At 39.6% G+C, this 22,233-nt stretch overlaps 1 long non-coding RNA gene across 1 annotated transcript in view; it reads right to left on the reverse strand.

Moving 5' to 3' along the window:
• The window catches only part of LOC121102055, a 23,661-nt gene extending 5,433 nt beyond the window's left edge, over nt 1-18,228 (reverse strand). Inside the window, exon 1 of the long non-coding RNA XR_005834098.1 lies at nt 17,965-18,228. This is a non-coding gene — a long non-coding RNA (uncharacterized LOC121102055). The remainder of the gene's footprint in view (nt 1-17,964) is intronic.
• Nucleotides 18,229-22,233: the final 4,005 nt, after the last annotated feature.

Consider the following 22,233-nt stretch of genomic DNA (forward strand, 5'->3'; position numbering starts at 1 on the left):
TCTTTAAAATTATAAAACCCTTCTACCTCTACTTTTAAAAGATCTTATCAAAATTAGAGAGTAATGCAAAGATTATTTGACTATATTCACAACTTCCCCTTCATAGGGGAAACAGAGGACCAAAATTTCTCTTAGGCCTTCCTATAAACAATCTGCAAAAGGCTAATACTTGGGAGCTAATAGCAGCCAAGGTTAATTAGCGCACCCAGAACAAAGGTCTTTGTGAAAATGCTTCACACAGACTTTACAAAGATAAATCTTTTGATTCCCACTTTAGTTAAAAACTCTTTCATATACAAAAAAGGGCGAATTTAGTTTAAAAAGGAACAGGGCCAGGGGCGTCTGGGTGGCGCAGTCTTTAAGCGTCTGCCTTCGGCTCAGGGTGTGATCCCGGCGTTCTGGGATCGAGCCCCACATCAGGCTCCTCTGCTCTGAGCCTGCTTCTTCCTCTCCCACTCCCCCTGCTTGTGTTCCCTCTCTCGCTGGATGTCTCTGTCAACTAAATAAATAAAATCTTAAAAAAAAAAAAAAAAAAGGAACAGGGCCAATTCCTTCATATTCAGGCTGTAATTCCGGTTACTTGGGGGAATTAGAAACAATTGTCTTCGCTTTACAAATGTCTACAAAACCAAAAATGCAACTCTAGAAACAAGTCAAAGCCCTCCTATTTTTACCAATCCCCAAACCTTGCCTATTCCTCTCAAAATGTTTGTGGATATTATAAAAGATCAAGATGTTGGATACTTGCACACACACAAAAGATTTCACATTATTCCTCTGTGCCTTGAAATTATAAATTTCATCTTGTCTTTAAAATGTAAACATAGTCCATAATCTCCTAACACTGAAGGGAAAAAAAAGAAGGGGCAGGGGAGAGGCCTTTTAAAAATGCAAATTGCTAAACGGTCTGTTTTGCCCGGACTCTAGCCCCTCCAACAGACAGATAAAGCTCTAAATAACCGCCTTGGAGAAAACTGTGCCTTTATGATGTAAAATTTCTACCCTAGTTTAGCTAGGACCTAAGAGCCATTCTTTGAAACTCAAATTTTAAGGAGAAGTGTTTCGTTAAGGGGGGGAAAAGAGTCTTTGGAAATTGGACCTCTAATATCCTCTCCACAAATATTAGTAAAACCGGTATAAGATTTTGGTTGCATCTTGTTTGTGTATTTGTATGCGTGTCCAAATATGTTGTACATGTGAAATATTTTCTCTACATCTGGCATTGCTAAAATTAATTTGTAAAGGAGTTCTGCTTAATTGGTTTGAAGACAAGGACTTGTAGGAATTGGGTATTCTACAACTCGGAAAGATAGAAACTTACCTAAATGTTTTTCAAGTTCATATGATCAAGGGAAAATATTCAGTATTAAAGCTATTTAAGGTTGTTGGTTTAATTAAAATAGATATGTCTTTAGAGCTATCAGTATTAAATATAAAATTTTTATTCTGCTTATATTATTATTAAAAGTCAAATAAGTTCGTGTTATCTCTGTTGTAAAATTTGTTGGAAAAAAAAGAATAACGATTGACTTTGTTTAATGCCTCATGAAGTTTTACAGGTAGTCTAAACATAATTGTAAATTAAATAGACATTTAATAAGATAAAAAGTTTTGCATGCAAACGTTTAAATGGTTTATGAAATCTTTGGTAACCTAATACTTTAAAGTTTTGCTAACTTAAATGATCAGTAAAGTTATATTCATTAAATATCTAGATCATTTTCAAATAAGTAAAAGTAATGAAACATTAGGTACTAAACATAGGTTTACCTACTTTTATTACAGAGAAACTAAAGATAAATTTGTGTCTGTTAGTAAACATGTCTTATGCTTTATGAAAAGATCACATTATGAAAAAGCACATTTCTGGAAATTATGAAATATATTCATAAATTTGCCAATCCAGAGAATTCTGGCGTGAGAGTTCACAATTGGTTATGTAGGGGCCAGCCAAGGGCAGGCCACCCCAAGATGGGTCACTTGGACATGAACATTATTTTGAGTTAAAAGCATTCAAAACCCACAGGAAAAGCTCTTTACGTCCCGCTCAACTGCCTGCTTGTATCAGGAAGAAAGCTATTAACAGAGATTCCTCTCTACCTGAGAAACTTATCTGCATAATAGAGCAACCTTTGTTTTCTGCACATCTCCTCTCACCTTCCCGGCAATGGTCCTTTCCCCCTCTGCATCCTCAGACCCTACCTTTCTCCTTAGCTCATATAAGCTTCATATTGCTTCACTGTCTTCGGGCTTGAATGTCTCTTGTGGATTCCCTGTACATACCAAATTAAATTTGATTTTCTCCTATTAATCTGTCTCATGTCAATTTGATTCTTAGTCCAGCTAGAAGGACCCTGAAAGGGACAGGAAATTCTTCTGCCCTTCCTTTCCTCATAAAAACCCCTTGCTTTCACCCTACAAGTGGGACACAACTTGGGTTACTCTCCGTATATGTGCTCCCTAAATTGCAATTGACGGCAAATAAACACCTGTTTGCCTGATTGTGGCTCTTCATGATGCAGTTTTTGAATGTAGGTGAGGTCTGGTGTGGTGAGGTCCAGAGCTGATGACCAAGAAAGAATTCTTGAGACCTCTTTGGGGCAAAATGGTGATTTTATTAAAGCACAGGGACAGGACCCGTGGGCATAAAGAGCGGCTGCACTGGGGTTGTGAGGGGTGACTGATTATATACTCGGAAGTTGGGGGTAAGGAAACGGGGAGTTTTCAAAAGAACTTTCATATGGTAAAGAGGACCTACAAGATACTGGAGGCCTTGCCATTATAAAGTGAAGGTTGTTTTTCCCTCTAGTAAGGCATTAACATTCAGACAGTTGGGAGCTTCCTTCTGGAAGTTAGGTTATTGATAAGAATGCTTTTTTTCTTGTAAATCACTAAGGCATTTGTAAACTGAGGGAGACTCATGTCTTGCAGGACTGTAATTTCTGTAAGTTAGCCATTTGTTTTTCCCTTAGTTTTAGGACAGGCAGGAGTGCCTGAGGAATGTCATACATATCCCACCTTGTGGGGGGTGTTTGTGGGGTGTCAGCTCGTGCTTTGTCTGCAGCTTGCCTTCTGCTCCCTCATCATTTATTTTTAGGTTAGATAGTCCATGCAGGAGGCTGAGTATACCATATCAGAGCCATGGGAAGAAAGCTAGAAGGTGGAGTCACAGATGCTAAGAAAATAATATCAAGAAACTTGGAGTGACCAACGGTATCTAGTGCCACAAGAAAATCAAGTAAGATGAGAGAAAATTATCTTTTGGGGGTGGAGAAGGCTTACATTTTAATTGAAGCACGGTGTTGTTACTGAACTTAAACTTGTCCATGTACCCGATGCTCAATAAGCCAGTGTCTGAGACACCAGTTTTGAAACAGAGAAAGCTTTGTTATCAGAAGGACAGCCCTGTGCCTGGGTGGCTCAGTCGGTCAGGTCACGGGCATAGGTCATGGTCTCAGGGTCCTGGGATCGAGCCCCATGTTGGGGCTCCCTGCTCAGCAGGGAGTCTACTTCTCCCTCTGTGCTCTCACTCTCTCTCTTAAGTAAATAAATTAAAAAAAAAAAAAAAAAAAGGCAGCCCAGCAAGAAGGCAGGGGATTATTCCCAAAGCTGCCTTGCTTGTGTTGAGCCTAGGGACCGCTCATATGTGTTTGGGGAAGGAAATGAATACCTGAGAGGAAGGCGAAATGTTTCTTGAAAGCTTTTAGGGAGGGTGCATTGAAAGTTTGGAGGTATGCATTCTTCCAGACAATGAGGGGCTGATGAGGGAGCAGAAGGCTGGCTGAAGACAAAGCCTAAGCTGATACCCTGCAACCTCTTCCCACCCCCCACTCTTGGGTGGGACATGTGTGACTTTCTTCCGGGGAGCCCCCAACCATCTTAATGCTAATGCCTTGCTAGAGGGGAAAACAACCTTAACTTGACAATGGCAAGGCCTCCGGTAGCCTGTGAGTCTTCTTTAACATATGAAAGTACTTTCTCAACCTCCCTTTTTCCTTACCTCCCCCAACCCCATAGTATATAATCAGCCACCCGCCACCACCCAGGGCAGCAGCTCTTTCTGCCCATGGGTTGGGTCCTGTCCCCTTGCTTTAATAAACCACCATTTTGCACCAAAGACGTCTCAAGAATTCTTGGTCATCGGTTCCAGACTCCACCCCACTGAACCTCACCGATATTCCAAAACCCCATCAGTGCCATTTGGGACCTGGTATGATCAGGTATGTCAGATAATTTCAAGACAGCTGTTTGTTACTGTTTGGTCCCCGTTTAGGTTTCTACAATCAGTGGGTGAGCAGGGAGTTGGAGTGGAAAAAGCAAAGTTAATGATTAATAAGATGTGCATAAAACTGTAATTAAGTAGGGAACAGAACAGAACGTGGAGCGAAGTTAATAACGCAACTAATACAACTATAGTTCTACTTATGCTTTGAAAACAGGTCCAGGAGCCAATTGTCTGGCCTCACCTCATTCTTCAACCTGGTCTAGTGGCTTTACTGGAAATTTCTACATGTTTACTTTGTGCCTTCAGATACTCAAGGTTCATGTGCAGCTGCCTGTTTAGATCTATTGATTAACTGCGGTATTTGGTAGCCACCAGGATGACTGGGCTGATTCTCCAACAGGTCACCCACTCAAAAGCAAAGCTGGTCTGATGATAAGCCTAGTCCTCTCACTCGGAGGTATGAATACGATAAAGAAAATATGTGCAGATCTTCCTCGACTTTTTGTTAGTAATCTATCATAGCTGCTAACTCAGGACACGAATAGGGAAGCCTGGCAAGCTGCTGAGGGCAGCCTTGTAGTCCCAGAGAATCCCCAGGGGGCTGGATAAATCAAAAGCGTAGCTCCTGGCTGGGTTTGCTAACACCGTTGCCGAAAAAACTTGAATAAACTAAGTGGTCACAAGAGAAGCCGATCACTCAAGAGACTGGGGTTTGGAAAAGAGAAAGGGAGAAATTTATTTCAGGTGCTGGCAGCTGGCAGAGGTGGTAGGCTCAGGCCTTTACAACCGACTTTTCTGCCTCTACCTTGAGTTTTATAGGGAGGGGTTCAGAGTGGGTACATGCAAGAGAGCCAGCAGGGAGCCTGTGATCATGGGTGGGGTCTAGATGTGTTCGGTGTGTGATCATAGACAGGGAAAGGGATGTGGTCTTCTAGGCATTCTCTTGCCATCAGGGCTTTTCTGGCCTGGCAATTGGAATGTTCAGTCATTGCAAAACCTCCTCATCAATGCCTCAAGAAAGTTGCCATAGGCAATAAGAACAGTGGGTTTCCATTAGAACATGAGTTAAGTGGTCTTGTCTTATTTCTGATTTTAACTGTTGGGGTCTGTAGTTGAGCAAGAGAGCTCACTGACCTTACGATAGGGTTATGTTCCGATAAACCCACTGTAAGTTGAAAATGCATTTAAGACCCCCAACCTACCAAACATCACAGCTTAGCCTATGCTACTTTAAATGTGCTCAGAACATTCACATTAGTCTATAGTTGGGCAAAATAATCTCACACAAAGCCTATTATATAATAAAGTGGTGAATATCTCATGTAATTTATTGAACACTGCACTGAAAGTGAAAAACAGAATGGCTGTATGGATACAGAATGGTCTAAGTATATTGGTTGTGCACCCTCGTGGTTGCGGGGCTGACTGGGAGCTGTGACTGGGTGCTGCTGCCCAGCATCACAAGAGTATCATACTGCATATTGCTAGTCTGGGGAAAGATCGAAATTTAGAATTTGAAATACAGTTTCTACTGAATGCATACTGCTTTTGCACCCACGTAAAGTTGTAAAGTCATAAAAAGGTAAACGATTGTTAATTCAGGGACTGTCTGTATATTGGTCTCTGCCCCTAGTTCCTGGCACAGAGCTCCTAAAACCCTTGTAATTTCCTAAATGATAAGAGCACTTGAAACATCTTTGTTCCACTGAGCTCCTAAATCCCTTGGAATTTCCTGGAGTATCGTTTGTTCTAAGAGGTGGCTCTTGGTGGGCCCTTCCCTGGTGGTGTGTCACTAGAAAGACCAAGACGTGATTGCTTGGAACTTTTAGCCTCACCCCCCATTCTCTGGAGAGGGGCTGGAAATTGAGTTAATGCTCCAGTATGCCTATGTGATGAAACCTCCATAAACATCTCCCAAGTATGGGGTTCAGGGAGCTTCTGGGTTGAGGAGCATGGATTTTGGGGAGAGTGGTGTGTTGGAAGAGAGCATGTAAGTTCTGTGCTCCTTGCCACATACCTTGTCCTGCCCATCTCTTCCATCGGGCTAGTCCTGAGTTCTATCCTCTTGTAATGAACCAACAATCTAGTTAGTAAACTGTTTTCCTGAATTCTGTGAGCCACTTTAGCAAATTAATTGAACTTGAGGAGGTCGTGGGAACCTCTGATACCTAGCAATTTTGTCAGAAGAACATGTCACAACATGGACTAGTGATTGGCTTCCAAAGTAGGGGTCAGTCCTGTAGGACTAAACCCTTAACTTGTAGGATCTGATGTTATCTCCAGGTAGATAGTGTCTGAATTAAGTTTAGGATACCTAGCTGGTGTCACACAGAATTGTGGGGACAAACCCCCCCCACATCTGGTGTCAGAGTGTTTTGAGTGTGGTAATAGTGTCAGAATAAAGAAGAGACCCCTAGGAGGAAGAGTAAGGTTTTTTTGTTTTTGTTTTTTTTTACGGGGGCTTTGTCAAACTTTCAATTGCTGCATTCTTTTCTTTTTTTTTTCTAAGATTTTATTTATTTATTTGAGAGAGAGAGAGTGATACTGAGGGAGAGCAGAGGGGAGAGGGAGAAGCAGTCTCCCCGCTGAGAGGGAGCAGCAGTCTCCCCGCTGAGAGGGAGCCCAATGCGGGGCTCCATCCCAGGACCCTGGGATCATGACCTGAGCCGAAGGCAGGTGCTTAACCGACTGAGCCACCCAGGCACCCCCAACTGCTGCATTCTTAAGTTGAAACAGGCAGCTAAGTCGCCTGACTTTTGCAGTAAGCCTACAATACGAACAAGAACTAAAATAAAGTGAAAAAAATGACTCGTGAGGAAACAAATAATTCAGAGAATAGAAACTATGTAAAAACAAAATTCCAAAAAATTTAAGAAATTTCTGAATCCATAAAACAGAAGTAGTACAAACTTTAGGATATGGCAAAAGCACACAATTCATTTTTTTATGAGACTGACACGCTGCCTACTGCCCTAAGAAGGCCCTATGGTGCATTATTTTTAAAAAAAGGAAAGACAATTTAAAATCTTCAAGAAAAAAAATGTACGAGAATCTCATGGTCTAAATGAATCCAATCTAAAAGAGGAAATCCATGGACATAAACTAAAATGGAATGGATGTGGAGTAAGCAGCTGGATGACATTAAGGATATTGTCTGGAATGCATATATTTCTTCATATCATAAGAAAATAAAGATTATAAGAAATCCCAAGGCAAAGCAAACAAACATTCAACAGTATAGGAAAGGCATATTCTAAACACGAAGCAATCCAAAATATGGCCCAATTTCTAATAATTGGAGAGAATGTAAGAGAACCCATTTTGCACATTGTCCTATTGAGTGGCACTTGGATAAAGACTACAGAGGCATATGGGTGCCTGGGTGGCTCAGTAGGTTAAACCTCTGCCTGCAGCTCAGGTCATGATCTCAGGGTCCTGGGATTGAGTCCCACATCGGGCTCTGCTCAGTGGGGAGCCTGCTTCTACCTCTGTGCTTTCTCTCTCTCTAATAAAGTCTTAAAAAAAAAAAAAGACTACGGAGACATAGATTAAGAATTAATCTTGACTCTTTAGTATTAAATTGAATAATATTGAAATAATCAATAATCATAATATAAATGCTCTTTATAGTTTTCAACTTTGAAATCAATTTACAAGAAAACAAGGAAGACTTAATTATGGTTACAGAATAGATTATCAATGTTATCCACCTTGACCATGTGGGAATTATTGATAGAAGATAGGAAGGGAATATAAATAGAATAATAAAGGTCCTGTTTTCCTCATACAGGAGAAATTCAAAGGATAATATCTATATCTGAGATAGAACTTTGAGTATTATATCACAAAAGTAGCCGATAGAGGAACTGCAAATAGCAATATAATATAGAGGGTGAAGTTGGGCGAGGGAAAGTAGCAGGAAATTAATAAAAATATCTCAATGTATTATATCAAGGAATAGTAGGAAGGGTATATTAAGAGAAACGGAAGTAACCACCAGAAGAACCAAAGTAGATTATGTGAAAGAGTTTGCTTCTGGGTTTGGGAATCAGTGGACAATCGAACACAGAATGATTGCTTTTCACTATATGGCTTCTGTACTATTTGCTTTTTTTTTTTTTTTAAAGATTTATTTATTTATTTGAGAAGGAGGGGGAGGAGAGATGGGAGATGGGACAGATGGAGAGGGAGAGAGAAAATCCCAAGCAGACTCCCTGCCGAGTGGGGAGCCTGGAGCCTGATGTTTGGCTCCATCCCAATGACCCTAAGATCACAACCTGAGCCAAAATCAAGGGTCAGACGCTTAACTGACTGAGCCACCAAGGCACCGCCCTGTACTATTTGCTTTCTAAAAACTTATGTGAACGTTTTGTTTTGATAAAATTTTCATTTATTTATTTTTTAAGTAGGCTCCACGCCCAGCCTGGAGCCCAACACGGGACTTGAACTCATGACCCTGAGATCAAGACCTGAGCTGAGATCAAGAGTCAACACTTAACCAACTGAGCCACCCAGGCACCCCTGTTTTGATAAAACTTCTAAAAAAACTAAATATGTACTTAACAAACAACCTGTTGCTATTAGAAGAGTCTCTTTCTCTCTCAGAATAAGTTACTTACAGAGCTTTTCATAGGGTGTTTGGTGCAGGCAGATTGGCTCTGAGTTAAAACTATACTCCTTGCTTCCATCATTTCTGCAATACTGAATTAATATCCTTAAGTATTACTGAATGATGTCACAAAGTCGATTTTTCTTAACTATTTATTTTTTAAAAAATGTTAAAAAAGATTTTATTTATTTATTTGAGAGAGAGAACATGAGCAGGGGGAAGGAGAGGGGCAGAGGAAGAAGGAGAAGCAGACTCCCCACTGAGCAGGAAGCCAGAAGGGGCTCCATCCCAGGAGCCTGAGATCATGACCACTGTCTATAAAAAGGGGAAATCTAGGTACAGAGACATACACAGAGGGAAGATGATATAAATGAGACACAGGGACAAGATAGCCACCTACAAGCCAAGGAGAGAGACATGGAACAGATCCCTCCCTCACAGCCCTCAGAAGGAACCATTGCTGCCAACACCTTGATTTCAGATCTCTAGCCTCCAGACAATGAGTTTCTGTCATTTAAGCCACCGAGCTTGAGGTACTTTATTTGGCAGTCCTAGAAAACTAGTACAAGTGGTTTCCAGGCTAGGGGGTGAGACAAGGGTTGACTACAGTGGGTCACAAAGGAACTTTCTGAGGTGATGGAAATACTTTGTCTTGACTGTGATGGTTACATGACTGATGGCATGTGTTTGTCAGAAATCACAGAACTCCACACTGAAAAGGGAAAATATTACTCTTTGTAGAATTATACCTCTAGAAACCTGACTTGAAAATATTAACAGAAAAACTAGATTGAAAAATTTACTTTTAAAAATTAAAAATTGGAAAATTGACCCAAGATGTATGTATATACAAGGGTCCTTATATTAACATTGATCATAGTAACAACACAGCAGAAGTGAACACAATGTCCCAAAATAGATTCTTTGAACATAAGAGTTAAAAAAACAAAACAAAACCCAAAAGACAAGATTCTTTCCTTGATGGACCTTACATTTTACTTATTTATTTATTTATTTATTTATTTATTTATTTATTTAATATTATTATTATTTTTAAAGTGAAATTCCTTTTGTTTTAAAGATTATACTTATTTATTTGAGAGAGATAGCACAAGAGTGAGAGAGATTGAGAAAATGAGTGGGGGGAGAGGCAGAGAGAGAAGCAGACTCTGCAGAGCAGGGAGCCTGACATGGGGCTCAGTCCTAGGACCCTGGGATATGACCTGAGCCAAAGGCAGATGCTTAACCGACTGAGCCACCCAGGCACCCTGGACCTTACATTTTAGCAGATGAGATAGTCATTATGTAAACAAAGAAGCATATAGATATAATGTCAGGTAGTGGTAAGTTCTGTGAAGAAAATAAAGCAGAATAAGGGGGTAGAGAATTAAAGGAACTCTTATTTTAAAGATTTATTTATTTACTTTGAGAGAGAGAGAGTGAGCGGGGGAGAGGGACAGTAGGAGAGGGAGAGACAGAATCTTGAGCAGACTCTCAACTGAGCGCAGAGCCCAATGCTTGACCCTGAGATCATGACCTGAGCTGAAATCAAGAGTTGGGTGCTTAGCCGACTGAGACACCCAGATGCCCCAGGAACTCTATTTCAGATACAGTAGTGTGATGGTCAGTTTTGTGTGTCAACTTTGCTAAGCTGTAATCCCCAGTTATTCAACCAAATATTAGTCTAAGTGTTGCTGGGAAGATATTTTGTAGACATGATTCAAGTCCATAATCAGTTGGCTTTCAGCAAGAGAGGGTGGACCTGATTTGCCTAGCAGAAAGGCTTTAAAAAGAGAGGTTCCCTGAAGAAGGGAAAATTCCAGATGTTGGGAGTTAGAAAACTTGAAAGAAAATTTTGCTATCTTGGAGTTAACCATGTTATCTTAGAATTTTACTAACCAGGGAAGGGGCACATTTTGAATCAGATGTGCTTATACTCTATTTTTAAGGGGTCTGTTTCAAAAAAGTTTGGTGCAGTGGTTCTTAAAGTGTAGTCCACAGACCAACAACATCAGCATTTTTCAGGCTTACCTGTCTTCCTGAATCAGAAACTCTGGAGGTGGGATTTAGTAATCTGTGTTTTAAGGAATTTACCAGGTGATGCTGATGAACATTAAAACCCAAGAACCATTGGTTTAGAGCAAAGATGGGTATAATTCTACCAATAAACACTCTAAGACAGCAACTCTTGGGTTCTTGAGAATCATCAGGTGCTTGTTTAAGAGCAGGATTCTGGGCTCTTCTCCACAGAATCTGATCCAGTAGGTCTGAGATGGAACCAAGAATCCATTTTATTTATTTTTGTTTATTTATTTTTAAAAAAGATTTTATTTATTTATTTAAGAGAGAAAGAGCACATGCATGAGAGAGAGCATGAGCAGGGGGAGGAGTAGAAGGAGAAGCAGACTCCCCACTGAACAGGGAGCTCCACATGGGGCTCAATCCCAGGACCCTGAGATCATGACCTTAGCCTAAGGCAGACACTTAACTGACTGAGCCACCCAGGTGCCCCCCAAGAATCCATTTTTTTTTTTTTAAAGATTTTATTTATTTATTCGACAGAGATAGAGACAGCATCCATTTTAATAAGTAATTCTGGGGGTGCCTGGGTGGCTCAGTCATTAAGCACCTGCCTTCGGCTCAGGGCGTGATCCCAGAGTCCTGGGATCGAGCCCCATATCAGGCTCCTCTACTGGGAGCCTGCTTCTTCCTCTCCCACTCCCCCTGCCTGTGTTCCCTCTCTCTCTGGCTGTCTCTCTCTCTGTCAAATAAATAAATAAAATCTTTAAAAAAAAAAGTAATTCTGATGCAGGGGGTTCACGGATGACTGAAAAACCACACTCATTGGTCAATTCTTAGTCTCCAGTATATTACAGCTCCCAGAAACATCTGACATGATTGACCACACACACCTTCAGAACCACTCTCCACGCTTTGGGACTCACCACTCTTGGTTTTCTTCCTATCTTCCTGACCACTCAATCACAATTTCCTTTACTGAATTTGCCTGTTCTTCCCAATTTCTAAACATTAGTGGGTCCCAAGGCTCACTCTTCACATCTCTCCTCTTTTTTAATCCTTACTCATGTCCTAAGTGTTAATGACTCAAATTTATACCTCCCAACACATCTGTCAAACAGGTATCTCCACTTGGATATTTCAGTGGCATCTAAAACTTAATATGTCCAACGCTTAACTCCCGCTTTCCACCTTTCAAACTGGCTCCTCCCCTATGGCCTACCAATCTTCCTGTCCAAATAGATGCTTCCACTTCTAATTTCTTTCTGTTTCTCTTAAGTTATCTGTTTCTGAATTCATCAAAGTTTCTTTGTTGATCAGGACTGACTCAAGACACATAGTTCTGGTTGTTGCTCCCATTGCTCTTGAAACAGTAAAATTATTAGTAATTTAGGTCAATATATCCAGTGTTCTGTTTTTAGAGTCTTATTGCTAACCTCTTAAAAGAAAATACCCCATTTTAGGCTAGAGAAGAGCAAACTTGGCCCACTGGGGACCACAGAGAACAGTGTGTTAGATATTTAGACCCAGAGAAGGCAACTGAGAGTCATTGATTACTAGGCAACTCTCCTACACACCAGAGAACTGATATGATCACGACTCAGCTCTGCTGCTGGCTGATGAAGGTTAGTGACTGGAGGAGAGTATTGAATGAATGCAGATATGGCTGTCAGAGTTGGGGAGCCACTGGACAGGCATGGCAGCTGTCACAGAGAGACAGCTGTTCCCAGATGCTCTGTAGGTATTAGCAAGGTTCTCTAGAGAATCTGTAAACTACTGAAATTGTTATCTTTGTTGACTCCAGCCAGACTGCTCAGTGGTACACTTTCCAGACTGAACCTTTAGCTAGCTGTCGGTGAATTAGCTTATGCCAAAAGTGAACAGAAAGATTCACTATTTCCAGACTACCTACAATTTGTTTCCTCTTCTCTTTCTCTTACACATCCTATTTTTGCTTTTGCCCTTGATAGTCTGCCTCCCTCATGTAAAAAATAAACAATGCATAAAGTAAATAAATAAAGGTGTCTTAAATACCTGAGTTTTTCTTTGCCCATATATTGTTCTTTTTTTCTCCCCAATTTTTATTTAAATTTGAGTTAGTTAACATATAGTGTAATATCAGTTTCAGGAGTAGAATTCAGTGATTCATCACTTATATATAATACCCAGTGCTCATCATAAGTGCCCTTCTTAATCCCTATCACCTATTTAGCCCATCCACCGCCAACCTCCCTTCATCAACTCATCTACCGTTAAGAGTCTCTTGCGGGTGCACCTCAGTGGCTCAGTCAGTTAAGCGACCAACTCTCGATCTCAGCTCAGGTCTTGGTCTCAGGGTCATGAATTCAAGCCCTGCATTGGGCTCCACGCTAGGCATGGAGCCTACTTAAAAAAAAGTCCCTTATGGTTTGCCTCTCCCCATTTCCTCTTTCCCCCCCTTCCCACATGTTCATCTGTTTTGTTTCCTGAGTTCCACAAATGAGTGAAATCATATGGTATTTGTCTTTCTCTGACTGACTTATTTTGCTTAGCATAATACACTCTAGCTCCATCCACATTGCTGCAAATGACAAGATTTCATTCTTTTTGATGACTGAGTAATATTCCATTGCATATATAAACCACATCTTTATCCCTTCATCAGTCGATGGACACTTGGCTCATTCCATAGTTTTGCTATTGTTGATAATGCTGCTATAAACATTGGGGTGCGTGTATACTTCAAATCTATTTTTGTATGCTTTGGGTAAATACCTAGTAATGCAATTACTGGATTGTATGGTAGTTCTATTTTTAACTTTTAGGGAACCTCCATACTGTTTTCCAGAATGACTGCACCAGTTTACATTCCTACCAACAGTGTAAGAGGGTTCCCCTTTCTCTGCATCCTTGCCAATGTTTGTTGTTTTCTGTGATGTTAATTTTAGCCATTCTGACAGGTGTGAGGTGGTATCTCATCATGGCTTTCATTTGTATTTCCCTGATGATGAGTGATGTTGAGCATCTTTTCACATATCTGTTAGCCATCTGGAAGTATTCTATGGAAAAATCTCTTGACCATATATTGTTATATGAAAAAAATTTCAGAACAATATGCAGAGAATGATACTATTTCTGTTACAAAAGTATAGGAAACCGTATATAAAGTCTTAAAGGGAAACATACTGAACTGATAGCAATGGTTGGTTTTAGGAAAACAAATGGAATTGAGTGGTATCATGTAGAATTTTATCTTTATTGTTTCAGTTTCTACAATCAAAACATGTAGATATAGTATCTATGTAATTCATAATAATTAAATCAGAACACAAGAAAAATTACACTAAACATTTTGGGCCATTTGGGGGGGCGTTCTGGGAAACTGTAGGGATTGGATGGTGTGCATTTGATTTTATCCCTTTAGAAGGCCCTGTTTTCCTATGCTGGCCCACTCTTGTGTAAAAAGTTACAGAAAGCTCTGTGCTCCATTCCAGAATTAATCTGGATCGGTATTTTTAGCCATTCCATTACTCCTCACTCCTGCTTTTCTTGCTTCTCAAGCTTCCTTATTTTGGCCACGTATTTCCGCTTTCATTTTCATACTAGTTGCTTTGATTAATGCCCAGGTTTGGATTTGCGCTCCTTATTTTAATATTGTTTCATTGGCAGGATCTTATGTTTGGTATTTGCCTTCAGGTTTTATGCAACTAGAAGCTTTTGAGTAAAGGCTTTTGCTTCTGTATTCAATTTTGGGGCAATACAGGGTAGACAAACTCCTGCTTCCTCTGGTGCAGTTGAGGTTGGGAATCATATTCACCTCAATTCACTCATGTTCTAGGATTATTTTTCATTCTCAGAGGACACGATGCTGTTTCATACATTTATTCTGGGGGTTCCTGAGGATTGGGACCTTATATTATTTATTTTTATGCTTTTTGTTTGTTGTATTTAAAATTCTACAGCTTTGAAGGTTTACCTAATGGAGAAAAAATATTCTTGCAAAAATGGTTAGAGCTGCCAACTTTCATTATACACGTCACCCTGACTATAATGTTTTGTGCATAAAAGAAACCAATGACTTTTTACTCAGTTGATAAATCTGTTACTTCTGACTGTGGAGAGCATAGTTTCTTTTCAGTATTAAGAGTACATTGCATTTGTATATATTTATAGATTTCTTTTTTTTTTAAGATTTATTTATTTGAGAGAGAGAGTGTGTGTATGTGTGTGTACGTGCATGCAGGTGCGTGCTAGCAGGGGGAGGGGCAGAGGGAGAGGAAGGGAGAGAATCCTCCAGCAGACTGCACTGAGCACGGAGCTGGACTCGGGGCTCAGTGCCAGGACTCTGAGATCGTGACCTGAGCTGAAATCAAGAGTCAGCCGCTTAACCAACTGAGCTCACCCAGGTGCCCCTAAACTACATTTGTATTGATTAAAGGTACTCACTTAACACAATAGGATCTAAGCCATCTTGTAAATAAGTGGCATTTTAAAAAGTCACATAGCCCAAGAGCTGCTAAAACAAAATTCTGCAGTAAATTATACTATTCCTTCATTGTTAAAACTTGGGAAATTAAAAAACAAAAAAACAAAAAAAACCCCAAAACCCTAGGTTATTACTGAATAGAACTGGGTTAATACTAAATAGATGCTATATTTTTCCTTTCTTTGATTCTTTTTTAGTTTCTTTTCTAATTTGCTTTAATTGATTTAATGACAGATATGGTAGAAACTTGAATGTAGTAAAACCCCAACTGATAGAAAATATTAGAAGCCAGTGATTGTAGTTACCAAGACCTTTAACTTTATATCATGTCTCCAGATGATCAACAGAGATTTTATTAGTGATTTGGTAAAGCTGAGTCAAATTTTTAATATTTGACTTTGATCAGTGTTGCTATCTCTGGCACATAATTACAGATTATTAATATTATCTTGCACTAAATTAAAATGCTACAAAAGAAAATAATGTCATTAAAGTGGACAAAGAATGTCTGCCATGCTTTCATTATAATCAATAAACTGGCTTAAAATGAACTGAAATTTAAGGGGCGCCTGGGTGGCTAATTTGGTTAAGCATCTGCCTTCAGCTCAGGTCATGATCCCAGGGTCCTGCGATTGAGTCCTGCATCAGGCTCCCTGATTAGTGGGGAGTCTGCTTCTCCCTCTCCCTCTGCTCCTCCCCACTGCTTGTGCTCTCTCTCTCCCTCTCAAATCTTTAAAAAAATGAACTGAAATTCAAATCAAGTTTGAAGAGGGGTAAAACAGAAGAAAGGGATTTCTAGTATCTTATCTTTCTGTCACTTAAAGTGAGATCCTATATTTAGGATATGTTTTTTGAGTTCCTAAAAAGAAGTATTGAGAATAATGACATAGCCCCTACCCCAGGGATTGCTTTCATATAGTTTAGTTCATATAGTATAGTTTTCATCCACTGGTACTGACTACTGGTATAGTGTATTGAGAAGGATCTGAGGCCATGTCCAGTTTAGTAGTGAAGAGTATTATGAACAATTTATGATGACTGCTTGAGTGTGGGAATAGCATCTTATGCAATGTGTATTTCCTCATTCTACTACAAGGCATTAAAGATAGTGTCATGAGCAAGTTTTCAAGATCATTCTGGTGCCAGTGTGATGAGATATTATCTCATGAAAACACTACAATAACCCTACTTCTGCATCCTTATCTTCTTTATGCAAGTGAAGAAAGCGAGAGTAGGGGGTTAAGTAATTTGCCTGAAGTCAAACAGCTATTAAAGAGCGGAGCTGGGATTTCAACCAAAGTGGGTCAGACTTCAGAGAATATGATCGTGTTACTTGGCCATGAAGTCAATTTATAATGGAGGAACTAATATTAGTCCTGATTATCAGAAAAGTTTCATGAATGAATTGGGACTTTTGCTAAACCTTGAAGAATGTGTGGCGTTTAATACATGGAAAGAAAGGTTATGATAAGGTAATAGCATTAGCAAATGTGGAAAGATGAGAATGAGACTTCGTGTTTCATGGAGTGATTGAGTCAGCAGTACCTGGTGGGAAAGCAATGAGAATGTTGTAAGTGTGGCCAGGTGATGGTGTACTTTAAATGTTGGGAGAGTACGTATTTAACTGTATAAGCAATGGTAAGTCACAGAACATTATTGATAAAAGCAGTACTTTAGGAAGATTAATGTAGTGTTGGACTATTGTCAGCAGGCTTCACGGGGGTCATGGGAGAGCAAGTGGGAGAGATTAGTTCTAGAGAATTTGAGCATAGATCATTATAAGCAGACATTTTATTGAACAACTTTTATGTTTAGACATTGAACTAAGCACTTGACCTATGTTATCTTAGTTAGTCTTCACAACAATATTATGAGGAAAGTATTATGATCTTCATTTCGTGGTGAAAAAATAAGTTCAGAGAGGTCTAGATCACAGAGTTAAGTGTGTGGAGCTGATTTTCAATCCTGGCTGATCTATTCCAGAGCCCTGTGTTCCCCTGCTCAGAATAAATAAGTAGAAGGCTTGTATGTGAGTGTTGAGAAAGGAGGAACTGATAATTGACTTTGGGAGATATTAAAGCAGTTGGTTTCAACATTTTGGGCTGCTGCCCACAGCAAGAAATAAGAAATGCACAACCCAGGACATATCAACTCATGGATATAATCTGAATAGACCATTGAAGCAATATTTATTTACCCTTAGATATAATGTGCTCTATTTTTTTCTGTTATCTTAACATTTTTCTGATTGTTACCCACTAAAGACTTTAAATAGTTTTTTTTTTAAGTTTACTTATTTATTTTAAATAATCTTTACCCTCAACGTGGGGCTCAGCCTCAGTACCCTGAGATCAAGTGTCGAATGCTCTTCTGACTGAGTCAGCCAGGTACACTGCCCACTAAAGATTTTACATTCCACTAATAAATGGATTGTACTCCAATCTGAAAAACTGAGCTATAAAATATGAAAGAGACAAAAAGCTGAAAGTCATCTCTAGGATTTGCTTGAACATTGAAGATGATGGGTACCACTGATGGATAAAAATACAGGAGAAACTGGAAAGGGCGATTGGTTAAGTTTCCTGCATCTCTGTAACAAATGACCACAAACTCGGCGGCTAAAACAGCAGACCTCTATTCTCTTACCGTTCTGGAGGCCAAAAGTCCAAAATCAGTAGCACCGGGCTGACATCAAAGGTGTTTGCAGATCCATTTCCTCCAGACACTCTGGTTGAGAATCTGTTCTGTGTCTCTTCAGTTCCTGATGGCATTACTGTGGCTGCATCACTCCAGTATTTACCTCCGTGGCCACGTTGTCGTCTTGTGTGTATAATTTCCCTCTGCCTCTTCTTTATTTTTTTGTTTAAGATTTTTTTTATTTATGAGAGAGAGACAGAGTGCGTGTGTAAGTGGGGGAAGGAGCAGAGGGAGAGAATCTTCAAGCAGACTTCCCGCCGAACCTGATTCCATGAGATCATGACCTGAGCCAAAACCATGAGTCAGATGCTCAAAAGACTGAGTCACCCAGGCACCCCCTTCAGCCTCTTCTTTTAAGGACACTTATGACTGCAGTGAGGGCACGCCTAGATAACCTAGAATAATCTATCTCAAGATTCCTTTTTTTTTTTTTTTTTAAGATTTTATTTATTTATTTGACAGAGAGGCAGCGAGAGAGGGAACACAAGCAGGGGGAATGGGAGAGGGAGAATCAGGCTTTCAGCCAAGCAGGGAGCCTGATGCGGGGCTTCATCCCAGAACGCTGGGATCATGACCTGAGCTGAAGGCAGATGCTTAACGACTGAGCCAGCCAGGTGCCCCTCTATCTCAAGATTCTTAACCCAGTGACATCGGAAAAGCAATGAGAACTGCATGTCTACAGGAACATGGGTTTATTAGGTAATTATTCTGCTTCCTCCCTCCCTCCCTCTTTCCTTCCTTCCTTCCTCCTCTGCCCCTCTTTCTTTTGTTCTTCCTTTATTATCAACCTAAGAAATCACAATATATTAGACATAGACCCACTTTGTACAAATATAGGGTAGTGCCCAGCACAGTATCTGCTGTGCAGTAGGTGTTTGATAAAGTAGCTGTTGAATGATGTAATAATTTTTTTTTTTAAGTGACCTGTCACTCTAAAAGTCTAGTCTTTTTCTGGTCCATTACATGTCTCTTCTTGGCCAACAGAAACCTGTTTTCACAATTTGGCAGGAGACCTTAGAGAACATATGGTTCTGGTTATAACCTCATTTTTACTCTTGAGGTAACGAAAACAGAGGATAAGTGATGGCAGTGGAGATAAAGAGGGAACGAATCTGGATAAGAGGGCAAAATTAAAGGCCACATGAGAATGGGTCTATTTTAGATGGTGGGTTTGGGATTTACTGAGTCAAGGTAGGGTCTAATCAGTTGGAGATGTTCTACTTCAATCCTGTGTTTTATGAAATGCTGAGTATCATAGGAAAGGCAAATTTATGTTTGGTCCATCAGACATCATTCAGATTTGTCAACGAGGTTCAGGGTAGAGAGTTAGTAGCTGTGGCTTAGAACCCTGTCTTGCCACTATTCTCTGCCTGACCTACGGCAATTTACTTAGTTGTACATGCCCTCGGCACTCCCAGTGCTAGAATGTGTATAATACTGTAATACCTTTTACTTAGGGTTCTTGTGAGAGTTAGGATGGTGCATGTGCCTTGGTCAAAATGTGTGCTCAATAAATGCTACTTCTTATTCTTGCTATACTTTATTTGCCTTATTCGTTCTCATTCTCTCATGAATATACGCTGGAGTTTTCCAGTGGCTCTGTGATGTGTCATATGATACTGCAACAGATCAAATATAGAAGAAGATGCCAGAATCCAGCTGTCCTCTGTTAAGCCAGGCACCAAAGAATTTGCAAAAATTTAACACTACTCCTCTCACTAAATTCTTATTTTTGGCAAACAATCATAACAGCAGTAGTGAAAAAAATACTATGTTAATACGTAATGGGTTTATTTTTATCATTTAAAAATGAATTTGTAAGTATTGAAGTATTTCTCACTTTTAATTTTTAATACATATAATGATAGATATCACCCATATAAACAAATATTTCTTTGGGGTCCACAGTAATTTTTAAAAGTTGTTAAGGAGTCTGGACCAAAAAATTTGAGAACTGCTAATGTAGAGGCATGAGAATGGGATCCAATAGGATAGTATCAAATTCTCAGAGTCCAAGCTCCATTGAACATCTTATTAAATTTGGTTCCTTTTGTGACAGCCAACAAGAAGCTGATGAAGAAAGAGCCTAGACATCTGGCTGGGAGTGATAAGGGGAGTTACAGCTGGGGACTTCAGGGGAAATGGTAGGCCTGGAAAATGGTGCTTTTAGATAGAGCTAAGCCTCTCCATTCAGTTCTTCCCACTGTGCCCTCTCCCACTACTATTTATTTTTTCAAGTTTTTATTTAAATTCGTTAGTTAACATACAGTGTAATATTAGTTTCAGGTGTACAATATAGTGATTCAGCACTTCCATACAACGCCCAGTGCTCATCACAAGTGCCCTCCTTAATCCCCATCACCTATTTCACCCATCCCCTTGCCCACCTCTCCTCCAATAACCCTTAGTTCTCTATAGTTAAGAGTCTGTTTCCTGGTTTGCCTCCCCCCTTCATCCGTTTAAGAGTGCTTTGGAATGAAAGATTATGATAATATATTCTAAGAATTATTTGTTGTATAGGTTTTGTGTTTTTTTTTTTTTTTTTTAATCATGCTTTTGGCGTGCAAAGTGTCCACTGGGGACTATTTCTGGAGAAGTTTTAATTATAACTTCAGAAACCTCTGTCATCACCTGAGGCTTTACATGGAAGGACTGAAGCTCTACTGACTTAGTTTCAGTCTATTCACATTTCACACAGCTTTTGGATAGAAAACCGGCTCTCTGGCATCTTTATTTAAAGCCTCTCTCTAAAATCCTGTAAAGAGGGGTTTTTGTTAATTGTGCCTAGTTCTTAAGGAGAAAGATTAAAGTGATGGTGTTCTTTCCCCTCTCTTCTCTCCTTTTAAAATGGTTTTAGAGAATTTAGTAGTATTGATTGCCAACCAGGGATCACAGGTCAAAGTGTATATGACATCATTTATTTTCCAGTCTGCACTTGTGACTCGTAGCCCGCAGTGGAATGTTTAATATTTGCAGATACATTGTCTTTTCCTAGCCCTAAAAATTTTCTTTTGCAAAAAAATCTTGTGCAAAACAAAGATTAAAGGCTTAAAAAGAAATGAAAACCAAACTCCTAAGTTTGAGTGAATTTTGCAAACTAAAATAATTCTTTTGCATGATATCATTTACTTTCCAAGGTTTCAGTCTATTCATTCTGATTCTTTTGCACCTTTTGTAGTTAATAGAAATAGTTTGCTAATTACTGTTACGTCTTAGAGTTGCCAGAAAAAACAATGAATTATTTTTTTAGTATAATTATATTCCAAATACTGCATAGAACAATATTTATATTGGCTGTTTATCTGAAATTGAGTTTAAGCAGGCACCCAGTATTTAATTTACTAAATCTGGCAACCCTACCTAACCACAACTAGTGGGTTCCTTTTCTTTGTCTTTACTTAGAATATATAGAACAGATGTATATTTCCAAGTGGTTTTGTAGTTAAAGCAAAAATACAATTTTCTCTATGGAACAACTACTACTTGGCAAAGTGTTCTTAAATGTAATTGTCAGAAATGGAGTCCAAAAACTAGTACTGGTCTTGCAAATCAAGTTTTGCTGCTTAGCTTGGGAGACGTTGCCTTCTGGTTACTGGGTAAACTGGCTCCACCCAGCTGCTGAAAGGAGATACAAATTGTAACAAAACCGGAAGTTGGCTAGGCTGCCTTCGCTTCTCAAGGTAAGCGTCTCCTTCTCTTCTCTTTAAGTCGGAGCTCTTTTGCAAAGCGTTTAAAAATTGAAGCCAGCTAAGGCAACAACAGTACTGAGAGCAGGCGCCTGTGATGATGGGGGCGGTCGGCGATGCAGAATGAATGCTTTAACAAATTATGTTCCGGAGCTTGTATTTAGCTAATGAGTTTTCACAAACGAGTTCGGTTAATAATATGTCCCGTGACTTTGACTAACGAGCTTTAATCCCAAGAAAAGGGTGACTATAAGTAGAGTCATGCTTGGGATTCTGAAAAGCATGGACTTTAGTCATGCATGTGTGTTTCTTTCTCCTTTTTTAAAAATTGTGGGAAACTGTGGGAACGCTCTTTTATAATTAAACCTAATGGCATTATTACCTGTATGCAGATTACTTAGAGCTTGACTTGGTTTTTCAAGTATGTTTTAATCTAGAAATTTTAGCTCCCTCCACCCCCTACCCCTGGTGTGCCTTTAGAATTTCAGAACAGCTCTGGGGATGGCAAGGTGTTACCTTTGCCATCCCCCTA

The sequence above is a fragment of the Ursus maritimus genome, unplaced genomic scaffold, assembly GCF_017311325.1.
Source record: "Ursus maritimus isolate PB19 unplaced genomic scaffold, ASM1731132v1 scaffold_12, whole genome shotgun sequence".
Classification (NCBI taxonomy): domain Eukaryota; kingdom Metazoa; phylum Chordata; class Mammalia; order Carnivora; family Ursidae; genus Ursus; species Ursus maritimus.